The sequence below is a fragment of the Nothobranchius furzeri genome, chromosome 14, assembly GCF_043380555.1.
Source record: "Nothobranchius furzeri strain GRZ-AD chromosome 14, NfurGRZ-RIMD1, whole genome shotgun sequence".
NCBI lineage: Eukaryota > Metazoa > Chordata > Actinopteri > Cyprinodontiformes > Nothobranchiidae > Nothobranchius > Nothobranchius furzeri.
In genome coordinates this window covers 42,909,709-42,928,290 of record NC_091754.1, presented here as the reverse complement: position 1 = coordinate 42,928,290, position 18,582 = coordinate 42,909,709, and the positions used below count along the sequence as shown (strand labels likewise).

At 44.4% G+C, this 18,582-nt stretch overlaps 13 non-coding genes across 13 annotated transcripts; 8 read left to right on the top strand and 5 right to left on the bottom strand.

Moving 5' to 3' along the window:
• The first annotated feature begins 514 nt into the window (after positions 1-514).
• Positions 515-586, top strand: trnad-auc (transfer RNA aspartic acid (anticodon AUC)). The gene has a single exon. It is a non-coding gene; the product is annotated as a tRNA-Asp (tRNA).
• Positions 587-1,391: 805 nt separating this feature from the next.
• trnag-acc (transfer RNA glycine (anticodon ACC)) lies at positions 1,392-1,462 on the bottom strand. Its single transcript has one exon. It is a non-coding gene; the product is annotated as a tRNA-Gly (tRNA).
• Positions 1,463-3,816: 2,354 nt separating this feature from the next.
• On the top strand, positions 3,817-3,888 carry trnad-guc (transfer RNA aspartic acid (anticodon GUC)). Its single transcript has one exon. It is a non-coding gene; the product is annotated as a tRNA-Asp (tRNA).
• A 2,126-nt stretch (positions 3,889-6,014) lies between these two features.
• On the top strand, positions 6,015-6,086 carry trnad-guc (transfer RNA aspartic acid (anticodon GUC)). Its single transcript has one exon. It is a non-coding gene; the product is annotated as a tRNA-Asp (tRNA).
• Positions 6,087-6,891: 805 nt separating this feature from the next.
• On the bottom strand, positions 6,892-6,962 carry trnag-gcc (transfer RNA glycine (anticodon GCC)). Its single transcript has one exon. It is a non-coding gene; the product is annotated as a tRNA-Gly (tRNA).
• A 2,127-nt stretch (positions 6,963-9,089) lies between these two features.
• trnag-gcc (transfer RNA glycine (anticodon GCC)) lies at positions 9,090-9,160 on the bottom strand. Its single transcript has one exon. It is a non-coding gene; the product is annotated as a tRNA-Gly (tRNA).
• Positions 9,161-10,409: 1,249 nt separating this feature from the next.
• On the top strand, positions 10,410-10,481 carry trnad-guc (transfer RNA aspartic acid (anticodon GUC)). Its single transcript has one exon. It is a non-coding gene; the product is annotated as a tRNA-Asp (tRNA).
• Positions 10,482-11,508: 1,027 nt separating this feature from the next.
• On the top strand, positions 11,509-11,580 carry trnad-guc (transfer RNA aspartic acid (anticodon GUC)). Its single transcript has one exon. It is a non-coding gene; the product is annotated as a tRNA-Asp (tRNA).
• An 805-nt stretch (positions 11,581-12,385) lies between these two features.
• On the bottom strand, positions 12,386-12,456 carry trnag-gcc (transfer RNA glycine (anticodon GCC)). Its single transcript has one exon. It is a non-coding gene; the product is annotated as a tRNA-Gly (tRNA).
• A 1,255-nt stretch (positions 12,457-13,711) lies between these two features.
• Positions 13,712-13,783, top strand: trnad-guc (transfer RNA aspartic acid (anticodon GUC)). Its single transcript has one exon. It is a non-coding gene; the product is annotated as a tRNA-Asp (tRNA).
• An 805-nt stretch (positions 13,784-14,588) lies between these two features.
• trnag-gcc (transfer RNA glycine (anticodon GCC)) lies at positions 14,589-14,659 on the bottom strand. The gene has a single exon. It is a non-coding gene; the product is annotated as a tRNA-Gly (tRNA).
• Positions 14,660-15,909: 1,250 nt separating this feature from the next.
• trnad-guc (transfer RNA aspartic acid (anticodon GUC)) lies at positions 15,910-15,981 on the top strand. Its single transcript has one exon. It is a non-coding gene; the product is annotated as a tRNA-Asp (tRNA).
• A 1,027-nt stretch (positions 15,982-17,008) lies between these two features.
• Positions 17,009-17,080, top strand: trnad-guc (transfer RNA aspartic acid (anticodon GUC)). Its single transcript has one exon. It is a non-coding gene; the product is annotated as a tRNA-Asp (tRNA).
• The last annotated feature ends 1,502 nt before the right edge of the window (positions 17,081-18,582 follow it).

Here is an 18,582-nt window from a genome sequence, read left to right as displayed (position 1 = left end):
CATTTCTGTGGTGGAAACCTTTAGGATGTTCAAACCATCTTTACTCATTGCCACAGCTCCAAGGGTAACCAATAAATGCTGTCTGACGACAATTGTTGCACATCATGCAATGCCATCTGTTGGCATAGATGTTTCAAAAGGCCCATTGAAGAATAGGCACATGAAGAGTAAGAGGTCATTGTTCGTATTGGTGAGCGCATCACTGCCTGTCACATGAGAGACTTGGATTATAGATGACTACTAACTTTGATGGATGCATTGGACAGGCCTTGGAATCCTATCCAACAGAGGTTGCATTGGCCGGGAATCGAACCCGGGCCTCCCGCGAGGCAGAAAGGAATTCCTGCAAACATTTAGGGTGAGGTAACTCTGTTTGACAATCAGATTTACCTATCAGTAAAAGTTACAAGTTGTACAAATAACACTTTTTGGACCATGCATGTTGCCAATCATTCAAAGCCAACCAATGACTTTTATATAGCGGGTCAGTGGTTGGCTGATACAGAATGTGAGTTCCTCGTTAGTATAGTGGACAGTATCCCCGCCTATCACGCGGGAGACCGGGGTTCGATTCCCCGACGGGGAGACCGCAGTTTACTTTAGCTTCATGCATTGAACAAAATAGCCAATTTTGCACTTGACCATCACTTCAACTGCTGCTATTTAACCCCAGGTCTCTTGCGTGGCAGCTGTTGAATGCTACCACTGGCCTACCAACCAGAACACGCTAACCTTTATGGCCTGCACGTATCATGCATGGCACAGTAAAATGTGCAGCCTTCATTTTCTTTTCAGAATAGTTACTTCTACTTGTTTTTCTCATTGTCACTGAGGTCTCTACATGTTTGTAATGGAAGCTTTTTGGATTTTGATACGGCATCTTGTTGGAACTCAATTTAACTGTAAGTCGTTTTGTAAGTCGAACCTGAATGCATAAATCAACATTTTTTAGCTTGCTTTCCACATCAACTGCACCACCGTGTCTTCATTTACACTTATTCGTTGAACTGCAGTGATTGATCATTTGATATGTTTTTAGCTGTCATTTAGGACAGCCATTGGAACACAGGGTTTCTTCCTAATGTGTCGTTTTTCTCAGCATTTCTGTGGTGGAAACCATTAGGATGTTCAAACCATCTTTACTCATTGCCACAGCTCCAAGGGTAACCAATAAATGCTGTCTGACGACAATTGTTGTACATCATGCAATGCCATCTGTTGGCATAGATGTTTCAACAGGCCCATTGAAGAATAGGCACATGAAGAGTAAGAGGTCATTGTTCGTATTGGTGAGCGCATCACTGCCTGTCACATTAGAGACTTTGATTATAGATTACTACTACTTTTGATGGATGCATTGGACAGGCCTTGGAATCCTATCCAACAGAGGTTGCATTGGCCGGGAATCGAACCCGGGCCTCCCGCGTGGTAGGCGAGAATCCTACCACTGGACCACCAATGCACACAAGCGCATTAGCAACGCCAGTATTCTTGGTGCACAGGACGGTAACATGAGCAGGCTTTTTTTTTTCTTTTCGGTACTGGACTTCTAGCCTTTGGGTTTCACGATTGCTACATTTTCTGCCTGTTAATTTGCTCAGCATTTCTGTGGTGACAACCATGAGGACCTTCAAAGAAGGTTTACCCATTGTAAACGTCACAAGTTGTACAAATAACACTTTTTGGACCATGCATGGGAGTCCAGGACAAGGTCCGGCGGCTATCAGTCCAGCCCTTAACCGGGGCCCGAAACGTCTTTCGTGCGTGGATGGCAAAATCACCACCAGCGTAAAACCACACTGTCAACTGGTTATTAAAAAATTAAAGGGTGCAATTTAATTTAGGTACTCACTCTCTCCCTGAGTGGCAGACTCGCCCTGAGTCCGTGCGTGAGAGCCTGTTAATGAAAGTTCGTCTGCGGAGATAAACAGCCGGCCGATGGGGCAATTCTCAGCCCCCCAGACTTTGATGAGGAAGTGGCGCCACGCAACTCTCTGAAGGCGAACTCCCACTGAAGATATCTGCTCTCCCGGGTTTCAGCACCAAAAACGTTGGGTAATTTTTATTTGTCCTGTATTACCTCAAAGAAAACTCAGAGCACACACAGAGGGATTAGATTGATAATTTGGTACATTGTAAACAACCTTAAACAGACAAGGAACACATACTTTGCAAAGTGTGAGATACTTTGCAAAGGGTGAGAAGAATCAATCCACACCAGTCGAAAACCAGTTTCCTCTCACCCCGACTCGAAACTCTGGAGTGAATTTATTTGCAAGAACACACACACACACATCCATAAATTCCTCAAAAACCCCCTTGGCCTCAGGAGTCCACAGAAGACAAAAGGGATTCTTCAGATAATAGATCAACGAGTCTCTTGGCCAGGGCAAGACGGTGTTCCTGCATAAGAGACTCCCGGTCTGGCCGGTTTGGCCTCCATATAATAGAACAAAAGTGCCTAAAGCATAAAGAAGTTGCTGCAAACATTTAAATGTAAATAAGTACCTCAAGCAGAAAGGAAGCCCTCAGGCAGAAAGGAATTCCTGCAAACATTTAGGGTGAGGTAACTCTGTTTGACAATCAGATTTACCTATCAGTAAAAGTCACAAGTCGTACAAATAACACTTTTTGGACCATGCATGTTGCCAATCATGCAAAGCCAGCCAATGACTTTTATACAGCGGGTCAGTGGTTGGCTGATACAGAATGTGAGTTCCTCGTTAGTATAGTGGACAGTATCCCCGCCTGTCACGCGGGAGACCGGGGTTGGATTCCCCAGCGGGGAGACCGCAGTTAACTTTAGCTTGATGCATTGAACAAAATGGCCAATTTTGCACTTGACCATCACTTCAACTGCTGCTATTTAACCCCAGGTCTCTTGCGTGGCAGCTGTTGAATGCTACCACTGGCCTACCAACCAGGACACGCTAACCTTTATGGCCTGCACTTATCATGCATGGCACAGTAAAATGTGCAGCCTTCATTTTCTTTTCAGAATAGTTACTTCTACTTGTTTTTCTCATTGTCACTGAGGTCTCTACATGTTTGTAATGGAAGCTTTTTGGATTTTGATACGGCATCTTGTTGGAACTCAATTTAACTGTAAGTCGTTTTGTAAGTTGAACCTGAATGCATAAATCAACATTTTTTTGCTTGCTTTCCACATCAACTGCACCACCGTGTCTTCATTTACACTTATTCGTTGAACTGCAGTGATTGATCATTTGATATGTTTTTAGCTGTCATTTAGGACAGCCATTGGAACACAGGGTTTCTTCCTAATGTGTCGTTTTTCTCAGCATTTCTGTGGTGGAAACCTTTAGGATGTTCAAACCATCTTTACTCATTGCCACAGCTCCAAGGGTAACCAATAAATGCTGTCTGACGACAATTGTTGCACATCATGCAATGCCATCTGTTGGCATAGATGTTTCAAAAGGCCCATTGAAGAATAGGCACATGAAGAGTAAGAGGTCATTGTTCGTATTGGTGAGCGCATCACTGCCTGTCACATGAGAGACTTGGATTATAGATGACTACTAACTTTGATGGATGCATTGGACAGGCCTTGGAATCCTATCCAACAGAGGTTGCATTGGCCGGGAATCGAACCCGGGCCTCCCGCGAGGCAGAAAGGAATTCCTGCAAACATTTAGGGTGAGGTAATTCTGTTTGACAATCAGATTTACCTATCAGTAAAAGTCACAAGTTGTACAAATAACACTTTTTGGACCATGCATGTTGCCAATCATTCAAAGCCAACCAATGACTTTTATATAGCGGGTCAGTGGTTGGCTGATACAGAATGTGAGTTCCTCGTTAGTATAGTGGACAGTATCCCCGCCTGTCACGCGGGAGACCGGGGTTCGATTCCCCGACGGGGAGACCGCAGTTAACTTTAGCTTCATGCATTGAACAAAATGGCCAATTTTGCACTTGACCATCACTTCAACTGCTGCTATTTAACCCCAGGTCTCTTGCGTGGCAGCTGTTGAATGCTACCACTGGCCTACCAACCAGGACACGCTAACCTTTATGGCCTGCACGTATCATGCATGGCACAGTAAAATGTGCAGCCTTCATTTTCTTTTCAGAATAGTTACTTCTACTTGTTTTTCTCATTGTCACTGAGGTCTCTACATGTTTGTAATGGAAGCTTTTTGGATTTTGATACGGCATCTTGTTGGAACTCAATTTAACTGTAAGTCGTTTTGTAAGTTGAACCTGAATGCATAAATCAACATTTTTTTGCTTGCTTTCCACATCAACTGCACCACCGTGTCTTCATTTACACTTATTCGTTGAACTGCAGTGATTGATCATTTGATATGTTTTTAGCTGTCATTTAGGACAGCCATTGGAACACAGGGTTTCTTCCTAATGTGTCGTTTTTCTCAGCATTTCTGTGGTGGAAACCTTTAGGATGTTCAAACCATCTTTACTCATTGCCACAGCTCCAAGGGTAACCAATAAATGCTGTCTGACGACAATTGTTGCACATCATGCAATGCCATCTGTTGGCATAGATGTTTCAAAAGGCCCATTGAAGAATAGGCACATGAAGAGTAAGAGGTCATTGTTCGTATTGGTGAGCGCATCACTGCCTGTCACATGAGAGACTTGGATTATAGATGACTACTAACTTTGATGGATGCATTGGACAGGCCTTGGAATCCTATCCAACAGAGGTTGCATTGGCCGGGAATCGAACCCGGGCCTCCCGCGAGGCAGAAAGGAATTCCTGCAAACATTTAGGGTGAGGTAATTCTGTTTGACAATCAGATTTACCTATCAGTAAAAGTCACAAGTTGTACAAATAACACTTTTTGGACCATGCATGTTGCCAATCATGCAAAGCCAGCCAATGACTTTTATACAGCGGGTCAGTGGTTGGCTGATACAGAATGTGAGTTCCTCGTTAGTATAGTGGACAGTATCCCCGCCTGTCACGCGGGAGACCGGGGTTGGATTCCCCGACGGGGAGACCGCAGTTAACTTTAGCTTGATGCATTGACCAAAATGGCCAATTTTGCACTTGACCATCACTTCAACTGCTGCTATTTAACCCCAGGTCTCTTGCGTGGCAGCTGTTGAATGCTACCACTGGCCTACCAACCAGGACACGCTAACCTTTATGGCCTGCACGTATCATGCATGGCACAGTAAAATGTGCAGCCTTCATTTTCTTTTCAGAATAGTTACTTCTACTTGTTTTTCTCATTGTCACTGAGGTCTCTACATGTTTGTAATGGAAGCTTTTTGGATTTTGATACGGCATCTTGTTGGAACTCAATTTAACTGTAAGTCGTTTTGTAAGTTGAACCTGAATGCATAAATCAACATTTTTTTGCTTGCTTTCCACATCAACTGCACCACCGTGTCTTCATTTACACTTATTCGTTGAACTGCAGTGATTGATCATTTGATATGTTTTTAGCTGTCATTTAGGACAGCCATTGGAACACAGGGTTTCTTCCTAATGTGTCGTTTTTCTCAGCATTTCTGTGGTGGAAACCTTTAGGATGTTCAAACCATCTTTACTCATTGCCACAGCTCCAAGGGTAACCAATAAATGCTGTCTGACGACAATTGTTGCACATCATGCAATGCCATCTGTTGGCATAGATGTTTCAAAAGGCCCATTGAAGAATAGGCACATGAAGAGTAAGAGGTCATTGTTCGTATTGGTGAGCGCATCACTGCCTGTCACATGAGAGACTTGGATTATAGATGACTACTAACTTTGATGGATGCATTGGACAGGCCTTGGAATCCTATCCAACAGAGGTTGCATTGGCCGGGAATCGAACCCGGGCCTCCCGCGAGGCAGAAAGGAATTCCTGCAAACATTTAGGGTGAGGTAATTCTGTTTGACAATCAGATTTACCTATCAGTAAAAGTCACAAGTTGTACAAATAACACTTTTTGGACCATGCATGTTGCCAATCATTCAAAGCCAACCAATGACTTTTATATAGCGGGTCAGTGGTTGGCTGATACAGAATGTGAGTTCCTCGTTAGTATAGTGGACAGTATCCCCGCCTGTCACGCGGGAGACCGGGGTTCGATTCCCCGACGGGGAGACCGCAGTTAACTTTAGCTTCATGCATTGAACAAAATGGCCAATTTTGCACTTGACCATCACTTCAACTGCTGCTATTTAACCCCAGGTCTCTTGCGTGGCAGCTGTTGAATGCTACCACTGGCCTACCAACCAGGACACGCTAACCTTTATGGCCTGCACGTATCATGCATGGCACAGTAAAATGTGCAGCCTTCATTTTCTTTTCAGAATAGTTACTTCTACTTGTTTTTCTCATTGTCACTGAGGTCTCTACATGTTTGTAATGGAAGCTTTTTGGATTTTGATACGGCATCTTGTTGGAACTCAATTTAACTGTAAGTCGTTTTGTAAGTCGAACCTGAATGCATATATCAACATTTTTTAGCTTGCTTTCCACATCAACTGCACCACCGTGTCTTCATTTACACTTATTCGTTGAACTGCAGTGATTGATCATTTGATATGTTTTTAGCTGTCATTTAGGACAGCCATTGGAACACAGGGTTTCTTCCTAATGTGTCTTTTTTCTCAGCATTTCTGTGGTGGAAACCTTTAGGATGTTCAAACCATCTTTACTCATTGCCACAGCTCCAAGGGTAACCAATAAATGCTGTCTGACGACAATTGTTGTACATCATGCAATGCCATCTGTTGGCATAGATGTTTCAAAAGGCCCATTGAAGAATAGGCACATGAAGAGTAAGAGGTCATTGTTCGTATTGGTGAGCGCATCACTGCCTGTCACATGAGAGACTTTGATTATAGATTACTACTACTTTTGATGGATGCATTGGGCAGGCCTTGGAATCCTATCCAACAGAGGTTGCATTGGCCGGGAATCGAACCCGGGCCTCCCGCGTGGCAGGCGAGAATCCTACCACTGGACCACCAATGCACACAAGCGCATTAGCAACGCCAGTATTCTTGGTGCACAGGACGGTAACATGAGCAGGCTTTTTTTTTTCTTTTCAGTACTGGACTTCTAGCCTTTGGGTTTCACGATTGCTACATTTTCTGCCTGTTAATTTGCTCAGCATTTCTGTGGTGACAACCATGAGGACCTTCAAAGAAGGTTTACCCATTGTAAACGTCACAAGTTGTACAAATAACACTTTTTGGACCATGCATGGGAGTCCAGGACAAGGTCCGGCGGCTATCAGTCCAGCCCTTAACCGGGGCCCGAAACGTCTTTCGTGCGTGGATGGAAAAAATCACCACCAGCGTAAAACCACACTGTCAACTGGTTATTAAAAAATTAAAGGGTGCAATTTAATTTAGGTACTCACTCTCTCCCTGAGTGGCAGACTCGCCCTGAGTCCGTGCGCGAGAGCCTGTTAATGTAAGTTCGTCTGCGGAGATAAACAGCCGGCCGATGGGGCAATTCTCAGCCCCCCGGACTTTGATGAGGAAGTGGCGCCACGCGGCTCTCCGAAGGCGAACTCCCACTGAAGGGATCTGCTCTCCCGGGTTTCAGCACCAAAAACGTTGGGTAATTTTTATTTGTCCTGTATTACCTCAAAGAAAACTCAGAGCACACGCAGAGGGATTAGATTGATAATTTGGTACATTGTAAACAACCTTAAACAGACAAGGAACACATACTTTGCAAAGTGTGAGATACTTTGCAAAGGGTGAGAAGAATCAATCCACACCAGTCGAAAACCAGTTTCCTCTCACCCCGAGTCGAAACTCTGGAGTGAATTTATTTGCAAGAACACACACACCCATAAATTCCTCAAAAACCCCCTTGGCCTCAGGAGTCCACAGAAGACAAAAGGGATTCTTCAGATAATAGATCAACGAGTCTCTTGGCCAGGGCAAGACGGTGTTCCTGCATGAGAGACTCCCGGTCTGGCCGGTTTGGCCTCCATATAATAGAACAAAAGTGCCTAAAGCATAAAGAAGTTGCTGCAAACATTTAAATGTAAATAAGTACCTCAAGCAGAAAGGAAGCCCTCAGGCAGAAAGGAATTCCTGCAAACATTTAGGGTGAGGTAACTCTGTTTGACAATCAGATGTACCTATCAGTAAAAGTCACAAGTTGTACAAATAACACTTTTTGGACCATGCATGTTGCCAATCATTCAAAGCCAACCAATGACTTTTATATAGCGGGTCAGTGGTTGGCTGATACAGAATGTGAGTTCCTCGTTAGTATAGTGGACAGTATCCCCGCCTGTCACGCGGGAGACCGGGGTTGGATTCCCCGACGGGGAGACAGCAGTTTACTTTAGCTTGATGCATTGAACAAAATGGCCAATTTTGCACTTGACCATCACTTCAACTGCTGCTATTTAACCCCAGGTCTCTTGCGTGGCAGCTATTGAATGCTACCACTGGCCTACCAACCAGGACACGCTAACCTTTATGGCCTGCACGTATCATGCATGGCACAGTAAAATGTGCAGCCTTCATTTTCTTTTCAGAATAGTTACTTCTACTTGTTTTTCTCATTGTCACTGAGGTCTCTACATGTTTGTAATGGAAGCTTTTTGGATTTTGATACGGCATCTTGTTGGAACTCAATTCAACTGTAAGTCGTTTTGTAAGTTGAACCTGAATGCATAAATCAACATTTTTTAGCTTGCTTTCCACATCAACTGCACCACCGTGTCTTCATTTACACTTATTCGTTGAACTGCAGTGATTGATCATTTGATATGTTTTTAGCTGTCATTTAGGACAGCCATTGGAACACAGGGTTTCTTCCTAATGTGTCGTTTTTCTCAGCATTTCTGTGGTGGAAACCTTTAGGATGTTCAAACCATCTTTACTCATTGCCACAGCTCCAAGCGTAACCAATAAATGCTGTCTGACGACAATTGTTGCACATCATGCAATGCCATCTGTTGGCATAGATGTTTCAAAAGGCCCATTGAAGAATAGGCACATGAAGAGTAAGAGGTCATTGTTCGTATTGGTGAGCGCATCACTGCCTATCACATGAGAGAATTGGATTATAGATTACTACTAACTTTTATGGATGCATTGGACAGGCTTTGGAATCCTATCCAACAGAGGTTGCATTGGCCGGGAAGCGAACCCGGGCCTCCCGCGTGGCAGGCGAGAATCCTACCACTGGACCACCAATGCACACAAGCGCATTAGCAACGCCAGTATTCTTGGTGCACAGGACGGTAACATGAGCAGGCTTTTTTTTTCTTTTCGGTACTGGACTTCTAGCCTTTGGGTTTCACGATTGCTACATTTTCTGCCTGTTAATTTGCTCAGCATTTCTGTGGTGACAACCATGAGGACCTTCAAAGAAGGTTTACCCATTGTAAACGTCACAAGTTGTACAAATAACACTTTTTGGACCATGCATGGGAGTCCAGGACAAGGTCCGGCGGCTATCAGTCCAGCCCTTAACCGGGGCCCGAAACGTCTTTCGTGCGTGGATGGAAAAAATCACCACCAGCGTAAAACCACACTGTCAACTGGTTATTAAAAAATTAAAGGGTGCAATTTAATTTAGGTACTCACTCTCTCCCTGAGTGGCAGACTCGCCCTGAGTCCGTGCGCGAGAGCCTGTTAATGGAAGTTCGTCTGCGGAGATAAACAGCCGGCCGATGGGGCAATTCTCAGCCCCCCGGACTTTGATGAGGAAGTGGCGCCACGCGGCTCTCCGAAGGCGAACTCCCACTGAAGGGATCTGCTCTCCTGGGTTTCAGCACCAAAAACGTTGGGTAATTTTTATTTGTCCTGTATTACCTCAAAGAATACTCAGAGCACACGCAGAGGGATTAGATTGATAATTTGGTACATTGTAAACAACCTTAAACAGACAAGGAACACATACTTTGCAAAGTGTGAGATACTTTGCAAAGGGTGAGAAGAATCAATCCACACCAGTCGAAAACCAGTTTCCTCTCACCCCGAGTCGAAACTCTGGAGTGAATTTATTTGCAAGAACACACACACCCATAAATTCCTCAAAAACCCCCTTGGCCTCAGGAGTCCACAGAAGACAAAAGGGATTCTTCAGATAATAGATCAACGAGTCTCTTGGCCAGGGCAAGACGGTGTTCCTGCATAAGAGACTCCCGGTCTGGCCGGTTTGGCCTCCATATAATAGAACAAAAGTGCCTAAAGCATAAAGAAGTTGCTGCAAACATTTAAATGTAAATAAGTACCTCAAGCAGAAAGGAAGCACTCAGGCAGAAAGGAATTCCTGCAAACATTTAGGGTGAGGTAACTCTGTTTGACAATCAGATGTACCTATCAGTAAAAGTCACAAGTTGTACAAATAACACTTTTTGGACCATGCATGTTGCCAATCATTCAAAGCCAACCAATGACTTTTATATAGCGGGTCAGTGGTTGGCTGATACAGAATGTGAGTTCCTCGTTAGTATAGTGGACAGTATCCCCGCCTGTCACGCGGGAGACCGGGGTTCGATTCCCCGACGGGGAGACCGCAGTTAACTTTAGCTTCATGCATTGAACAAAATAGCCAATTTTGCACTTGACCATCACTTCAACTGCTGCTATTTAACCCCATGTCTCTTGAGTGGCAGCTGTTGAATGCTACCACTGGCCTACCAACCAGGACACGCTAACCTTTATGGCCTGCACGTATCATGCATGGCACAGTAAAATGTGCAGCCTTCATTTTCTTTTCAGAATAGTTACTTCTACTTGTTTTTCTCATTGTCACTGAGGTCTCTACATGTTTGTAATGGAAGCTTTTTGGATTTTGATACGGCATCTTGTTGGAACTCAATTTAACTGTAAGTCGTTTTGTAAGTCGAACCTGAATGCATAAATCAACATTTTTTAGCTTGCTTTCCACATCAACTGCACCACCGTGTCTTCATTTACACTTATTCGTTGAACTGCAGTGATTGATCATTTGATATGTTTTTAGCTGTCATTTAGGACAGCCATTGGAACACAGGGTTTCTTCCTAATGTGTCGTTTTTCTCAGCATTTCTGTGGTGGAAACCTTTAGGATGTTCAAACCATCTTTACTCATTGCCACAGCTCCAAGGGTAACCAATAAATGCTGTCTGACGACAATTGTTGCACATCATGCAATGCCATCTGTTGGCATAGATGTTTCAAAAGGCCCATTGAAGAATAGGCACATGAAGAGTAAGAGGTCATTGTTCGTATTGGTGAGCGCATCACTGCCTGTCACATGAGAGACTTGGATTATAGATGACTACTAACTTTGATGGATGCATTGGACAGGCCTTGGAATCCTATCCAACAGAGGTTGCATTGGCCGGGAATCGAACCCGGGCCTCCCGCGAGGCAGAAAGGAATTCCTGCAAACATTTAGGGTGAGGTAACTCTGTTTGACAATCAGATTTACCTATCAGTAAAAGTCACAAGTTGTACAAATAACACTTTTTGGACCATGCATGTTGCCAATCATTCAAAGCCAACCAGTGACTTTTATATAGCGGGTCAGTGGTTGGCTGATACATGATGTGAGTTCCTCGTTAGTATAGTGGACAGTATCCCCGCCTGTCACGCGGGAGACCGGGGTTCGATTCCCCGACGGGGAGACCGCAGTAAACTTTAGCTTCATGCATTGAACAAAATAGCCAATTTTGCACTTGACCATCACTTCAACTGCTGCTATTTAACCCCAGGTCTCTTGCGTGGCAGCTGTTGAATGCTACCACTGGCCTACCAACCAGGACACGCTAACCTTTATGGCCTGCACGTATCATGCATGGCACAGTAAAATGTGCAGCCTTCATTTTCTTTTCAGAATAGTTACTTCTACTTGTTTTTCTCATTGTCACTGAGGTCTCTACATGTTTGTAATGGAAGCTTTTTGGATTTTGATACGGCATTTTGTTGGAACTCAATTTAACTGTAAGTCGTTTTGTAAGTCGAAACTGAATGCATAAATCAACATTTTTTAGCTTGCTTTCCACATCAACTGCAACACCGTGTCTTCATTTACACTTATTCGTTGAACTGCAGTGATTGATCATTTGATATGTTTTTAGCTGTCATTTAGGACAGCCATTGGAACACAGGGTTTCTTCCTAATGTGTCGTTTTTCTCAGCATTTCTGTGGTGGAAACCATTAGGATGTTCAAACCATCTTTACTCATTGCCACAGCTCCAAGGGTAACCAATAAATGCTGTCTGACGACAATTGTTGTACATCATGCAATGCCATCTGTTGGCATAGATGTTTCAAAAGGCCCATTGAAGAATAGGCACATGAAGAGTAAGAGGTCATTGTTCGTATTGGTGAGCGCATCACTGCCTGTCACATGAGAGACTTTGATTATAGATTACTACTACTTTTGATGGATGCATTGGACAGGCCTTGGAATCCTATCCAACAGAGGTTGCATTGGCCGGGAATCGAACCCGGGCCTCCCGCGTGGCAGGCGAGAATCCTACCACTGGACCACCAATGCACACAACAGATTAGCAACGCCAGTATTCTTGGTGCACAGGACGGTAACATGAGCAGGCTTTTTTTTTTTCTTTTCGGTACTGGACTTCTAGCCTTTGGGTTTCACGATTGCTACATTTTCTGCCTGTTAATTTGCTCAGCATTTCTGTGGTGACAACCATGAGGACCTTCAAAGAAGGTTTACCCATTGTAAACGTCACAAGTTGTACAAATAACACTTTTTGGACCATGCATGGGAGTCCAGGACAAGGTCCGGCGGCTATCAGTCCAGCCCTTAACCGGGGCCCGAAACGTCTTTCGTGCGTGGATGGCAAAATCACCACCAGCGTAAAACCACACTGTCAACTGGTTATTAAAAAATTAAAGGGTGCAATTTAATTTAGGTACTCACTCTCTCCCTGAGTGGCAGACTCGCCCTGAGTCCGTGCGCGAGAGCCTGTTAATGGAAGTTCGTCTGCGGAGATAAACAGCCGGCCGATGGGGCAATTCTCAGCCCCCCGGACTTTGATGAGGAAGTGGCGCCACGCAACTCTCTGAAGGCGAACTCCCACTGAAGGTATCTGCTCTCCCGGGTTTCAGCACCAAAAACGTTGGGTAATTTTTATTTGTCCTGTATTACCTCAAAGAAAACTCAGAGCACACACAGAGGGATTAGATTGATAATTTGGTACATTGTAAACAACCTTAAACAGACAAGGAACACATACTTTGCAAAGTGTGAGATACTTTGCAAAGGGTGAGAAGAATCACTCCACACCAGTCGAAAACCAGTTTCCTCTCACCCCGACTCGAAACTCTGGAGTGAATTTATTTGCAAGAACACACACACACACACCCATAAATTCCTCAAAAACCCCCTTGGCCTCAGGAGTCCACAGAAGACAAAAGGGATTCTTCAGATAATAGATCAACGAGTCTCTTGGCCAGGGCAAGACGGTGTTCCTGCATAAGAGACTCCCGGTCTGGCCGGTTTGGCCTCCATATAATAGAACAAAAGTGCCTAAAGCATAAAGAAGTTGCTGCAAACATTTAAATGTAAATAAGTACCTCAAGCAGAAAGGAAGGCCTCAGGCAGAAAGGAATTCCTGCAAACATTTAGGGTGAGGTAACTCTGTTTGACAATCAGATTTACCTATCAGTAAAAGTCACAAGTTGTACAAATAACACTTTTTGGACCATGCATGTTGCCAATCATGCAAAGCCAGCCAATGACTTTTATACAGCGGGTCAGTGGTTGGCTGATACAGAATGTGAGTTCCTCGTTAGTATAGTGGACAGTATCCCCGCCTGTCACGCGGGAGACCGGGGTTCGATTCCCCGACGGGGAGACCGCAGTTAACTTTAGCTTCATGCATTGAACAAAATGGCCAATTTTGCACTTGACCATCACTTCAACTGCTGCTATTTAACCCCAGGTCTCTTGCGTGGCAGCTGTTGAATGCTACCACTGGCCTACCAACCAGGACACGCTAACCTTTATGGCCTGCACGTATCATGCATGGCACAGTAAAATGTGCAGCCTTCATTTTCTTTTCAGAATAGTTACTTCTACTTGTTTTTCTCATTGTCACTGAGGTCTCTACATGTTTGTAATGGAAGCTTTTTGGATTTTGATACGGCATCTTGTTGCAACTCAATTTAACTGTAAGTCGTTTTGTAAGTCGAACCTGAATGCATAAATCAACATTTTTTTGCTTGTTTTCCACATCAACTGCACAACCGTGTCTTCATTTACACTTATTCGTTGAACTGCAGTGATTGATCATTTGATATGTTTTTAGCTGTCATTTAGGACAGCCATTGGAACACAGGGTTTCTTCCTAATGTGTCGTTTTTCTCAGCATTTCTGTGGTGGAAACCTTTAGGATGTTCAAACCATCTTTACTCATTGCCACAGCTCCAAGGGTAACCAATAAATGCTGTCTGACGACAATTGTTGTACATCATGCAATGCCATCTGTTGGCATAGATGTTTCAAAAGGCCCATTGAAGAATAGGCACATGAAGAGTAAGAGGTCATTGTTCGTATTGGTGAGCGCATCACTGCCTATCACATGAGAGACTTGGATTATAGATTACTACTAACTTTGATGGATGCATTGGACAGGCTTTGGAATCCTATCCAACAGAGGTTGCATTGGCCGGGAATCGAACCCAGGCCTCCCGCATGGCAGGCGAGAATCCTACCACTGGACCACCAATGCACACAAGCGCATTAGCAACGCCAGTATTCTTGGTGCACAGGACGGTAACATGAGCAGGCTTTTTTTTTTCTTTTCGGTACTGGACTTCTAGCCTTTGGGTTTCACGATTGCTACATTTTCTGCCTGTTAATTTGCTCAGCATTTCTGTGGTGACAACCATGAGGACCTTCAAAGAAGGTTTACCCATTGTAAACGTCACAAGTTGTACAAATTACACTTTTTGGACCATGCATGGGAGTCCAGGACAAGGTCCGGCGGCTATCAGTCCAGCCCTTAACCGGGGCCGGAAACGTCTTTCGTGCGTGGATGGAAAAAATCACCACCAGCGTAAAACCACACTGTCAACTGGTTATTAAAAAATTAAAGGGTGCAATTTAATTTAGGTACTCACTCTCTCCCTGAGTGGCAGACTCGCCCTGAGTCCGTGCGCGAGAGCCTGTTAATGGAAGTTCGTCTGCGGAGATAAACAGCCGGCCGATGGGGCAATTCTCAGCCCCCCCGGACTTTGATGAGGAAGTGGCGCCACGCGGCTCTCCGAAGGCGAACTCCCACTGAAGGGATCTGCTCTCCCGGGTTTCAGCACCAAAAACGTTGGGTAATTTTTTTTGTCCTGTATTACCTCAAAGAAAACTCAGACCACACACAGAGGGATTAGATTGATAATTGGGTACATTGTAAACAACCTTAAACAGACAAGGAACACATACTTTGCAAAGTGTGAGATACTTTGCAAAGGGTGAGAAGAATCAATCCACACCAGTCGAAAACCAGTTTCCTCTCACCCCGAGTCGAAACTCTGGAGTGAATTTATTTGCAAGAACACACACACCCATAAATTCCTCAAAAACCCCCTTGGCCTCAGGAGTCCACAGAAGACAAAAGGGATTCTTCAGATAATAGATCAACGAGTCTCTTGGCCAGGGCAAGACGGTGTTCCTGCATAAGAGACTCCCGGTCTGGCCGGTTTGGCCTCCATATAATAGAACAAAAGTGCATAAAGCATAAAGAAGTTGCTGCAAACATTTAAATGTAAATAAGTACCTCAAGCAGAAAGGAAGCCCTCAGGCAGAAAGGAATTCCTGCAAACATTTAGGGTGAGGTAACTCTGTTTGACAATCAGATTTACCTATCAGTAAAAGTCACAAGTTGTACAAATAACACTTTTTGGACCATGCATGTTGCCAATCATGCAAAGCCAGCCAGTGACTTTTATATAGCGGGTCAGTGGTTGGCTGATACAGAATGTGAGTTCCTCGTTAGTATAGTGGACAGTATCCCCGCCTGTCACGCGGGACACCGGGGTTCGATTCCCCGACGGGGAGACCGCAGTTAACTTTAGCTTGATGCATTGAACAAAATGGCCAATTTTGCACTTGACCATCACTTCAACTGCTGCTATTTAACCCCAGGTCTCTTGCGTGGCAGCTGTTGAATGCTACCACTGGCCTACCAACCAGGACACGCTAACCTTTATGGCCTGCACGTATCATGCATGGCACAGTAAAATGTGCAGCCTTCATTTTCTTTTCAGAATAGTTACTTCTACTTGTTTTTCTCATTGTCACTGAGGTCTCTACATGTTTGTAATGGAAGCTTTTTGGATTTTGATACGGCATCTTGTTGGAACTCAATTTAACTGTAAGTCGTTTTGTAAGTTGAACCTGAATGCATAAATCAACAGTTTTTAGCTTGCTTTCCACATCAACTGCACCACCGTGTCTTCATTTACACTTATTCGTTGAACTGCAGTGATTGATCATTTGATATGTTTTTAGCTGTCATTTAGGACAGCCGTTGGAACACAGGGTTTCTTACTAATGTGTCGTTTTTCTCAGCATTTCTGTGGTGGAAACCTTTAGGATGTTCAAACCATCTTTACTCATTGCCACAGCTCCAAGGGTAACCAATAAATGCTGTCTGACGACAATTGTTGCACATCATGCAATGCCATCTGTTGGCATAGATGTTTCAAAAGGCCCATTGAAGAATAGGCACATGAAGAGTAAGAGGTCATTGTTCGTATTGGTGAGCGCATCACTGCCTGTCACATGAGAGACTTGGATTATAGATGACTACTAACTTTGATGGATGCATTGGACAGGCCTTGGAATCCTATCCAACAGAGGTTGCATTGGCCGGGAATCGAACCCGGGCCTCCCGCGAGGCAGAAAGGAATTCCTGCAAACATTTAGGGTGAGGTAACTCTGTTTGACAATCAGATTTACCTATCAGTAAAAGTCACAAGTTGTACAAATAACAGTTTTTGGACCATGCATGTTGCCAATCATTCAAAGCCAACCAATGACTTTTATATAGCGGGTCAGTGGTTGGCTGATACAGAATGTGAGTTCCTCGTTAGTATAGTGGACAGTATCCCCGCCTGTCACGCGGGAGACCGGGGTTCGATTCCCCGACGGGGAGACCGCAGTTAACTTTAGCTTCATGCATTGAACAAAATAGCCAATTTTGCACTTGACCATCACTTCAACTGCTGCTATTTAACCCCAGGTCTCTTGCGTGGCAGCTGTTGAATGCTACCACTGGCCTACCAACCAGGACACGCTAACCTTTATGGCCTGCACGTATCATGCATGGCACAGTAAAATGTGCAGCCTTCATTTTCTTTTCAGAATAGTTACTTCTACTTGTTTTTCTCATTGTCACTGAGGTCTCTACATGTTTGTAATGGAAGCTTTTTGGATTTTGATACGGCATCTTGTTGGAACTCAATTCAACTGTAAGTCGTTTTGTAAGTTGAACCTGAATGCATAAATCAACATGTTTTAGCTTGCATTCCACATCAACTGCACCACCGTGTCTTCATTTACACTTATTCGTTGAACTGCAGTGATTGATCATTTGATATGTTTTTAGCTGTCATTTAGGACAGCCATTGGAACACAGGGTTTCTTCCTAATGTGTCGTTTTTCTCAGCATTTCTGTGGTGGAAACCTTTAGGATGTTCAAACCATCTTTACTCATTGCCACAGCTCCAAGCGTAACCAATAAATGCTGTCTGACGACAATTGTTGCACATCATGCAATGCCATCTGTTGGCATAGATGTTTCAAAAGGCCCATTGAAGAATAGGCACATGAAGAGTAAGAGGTCATTGTTCGTATTGGTGAGCGCATCACTGCCTATCACATGAGAGACTTGGATTATAGATTACTACTAACTTTGATGGATGCATTGGACAGGCTTTGGAATCCTATCCAACAGAGGTCGCATTGGCCGGGAATCAACCCCGGCCTCCCGCGTGGCAGGCTAGAATCCTACCACTGGACCACCAATGCACACAAGCGCATTAGCAACGCCAGTATTCTTGGTGCACAGGACGGTAACATGAGCAGGCTTTTTTTTTTCTTTTCGGTACTGGACTTCTAGCCTTTGGGTTTCACGATTGCTACATTTTCTGCCTGTTAATTTGCTCAGCATTTCTGTGGTGACAACCATGAGGACCTTCAAAGAAGGTTTACCCATTGTAAACGTCACAAGTTGTACAAATAACACTTTTTGGACCATGCATGGGAGTCCAGGACAAGGTCCGGCGGCTATCAGTCCAGCCCTTAACCGGGGCCCGAAACGTCTTTCGTGCGTGGATGGAAAAAATCACCACCAGCGTAAAACCACACTGTCAACTGGTTATTAAAAAATTAAAGGGTGCAATTTAATTTAGGTACTCACTCTCTCCCTGAGTGGCAGACTCGCCCTGAGTCCGTGCGCGAGAGCCTGTTAATGGAAGTTCGTCTGCGGAGATAAACAGCCGGCCGATGGGGCAATTCTCAGCCCCCCGGACTTTGATGAGGAAGTGGCGCCACGCGGCTCTCCGAAGGCGAACTCCCACTGAAGGGATCTGCTCTCCCGGGTTTCAGCACCAAAAACGTTGGGTAATTTTTATTTGTCCTGTATTACCTCAAAGA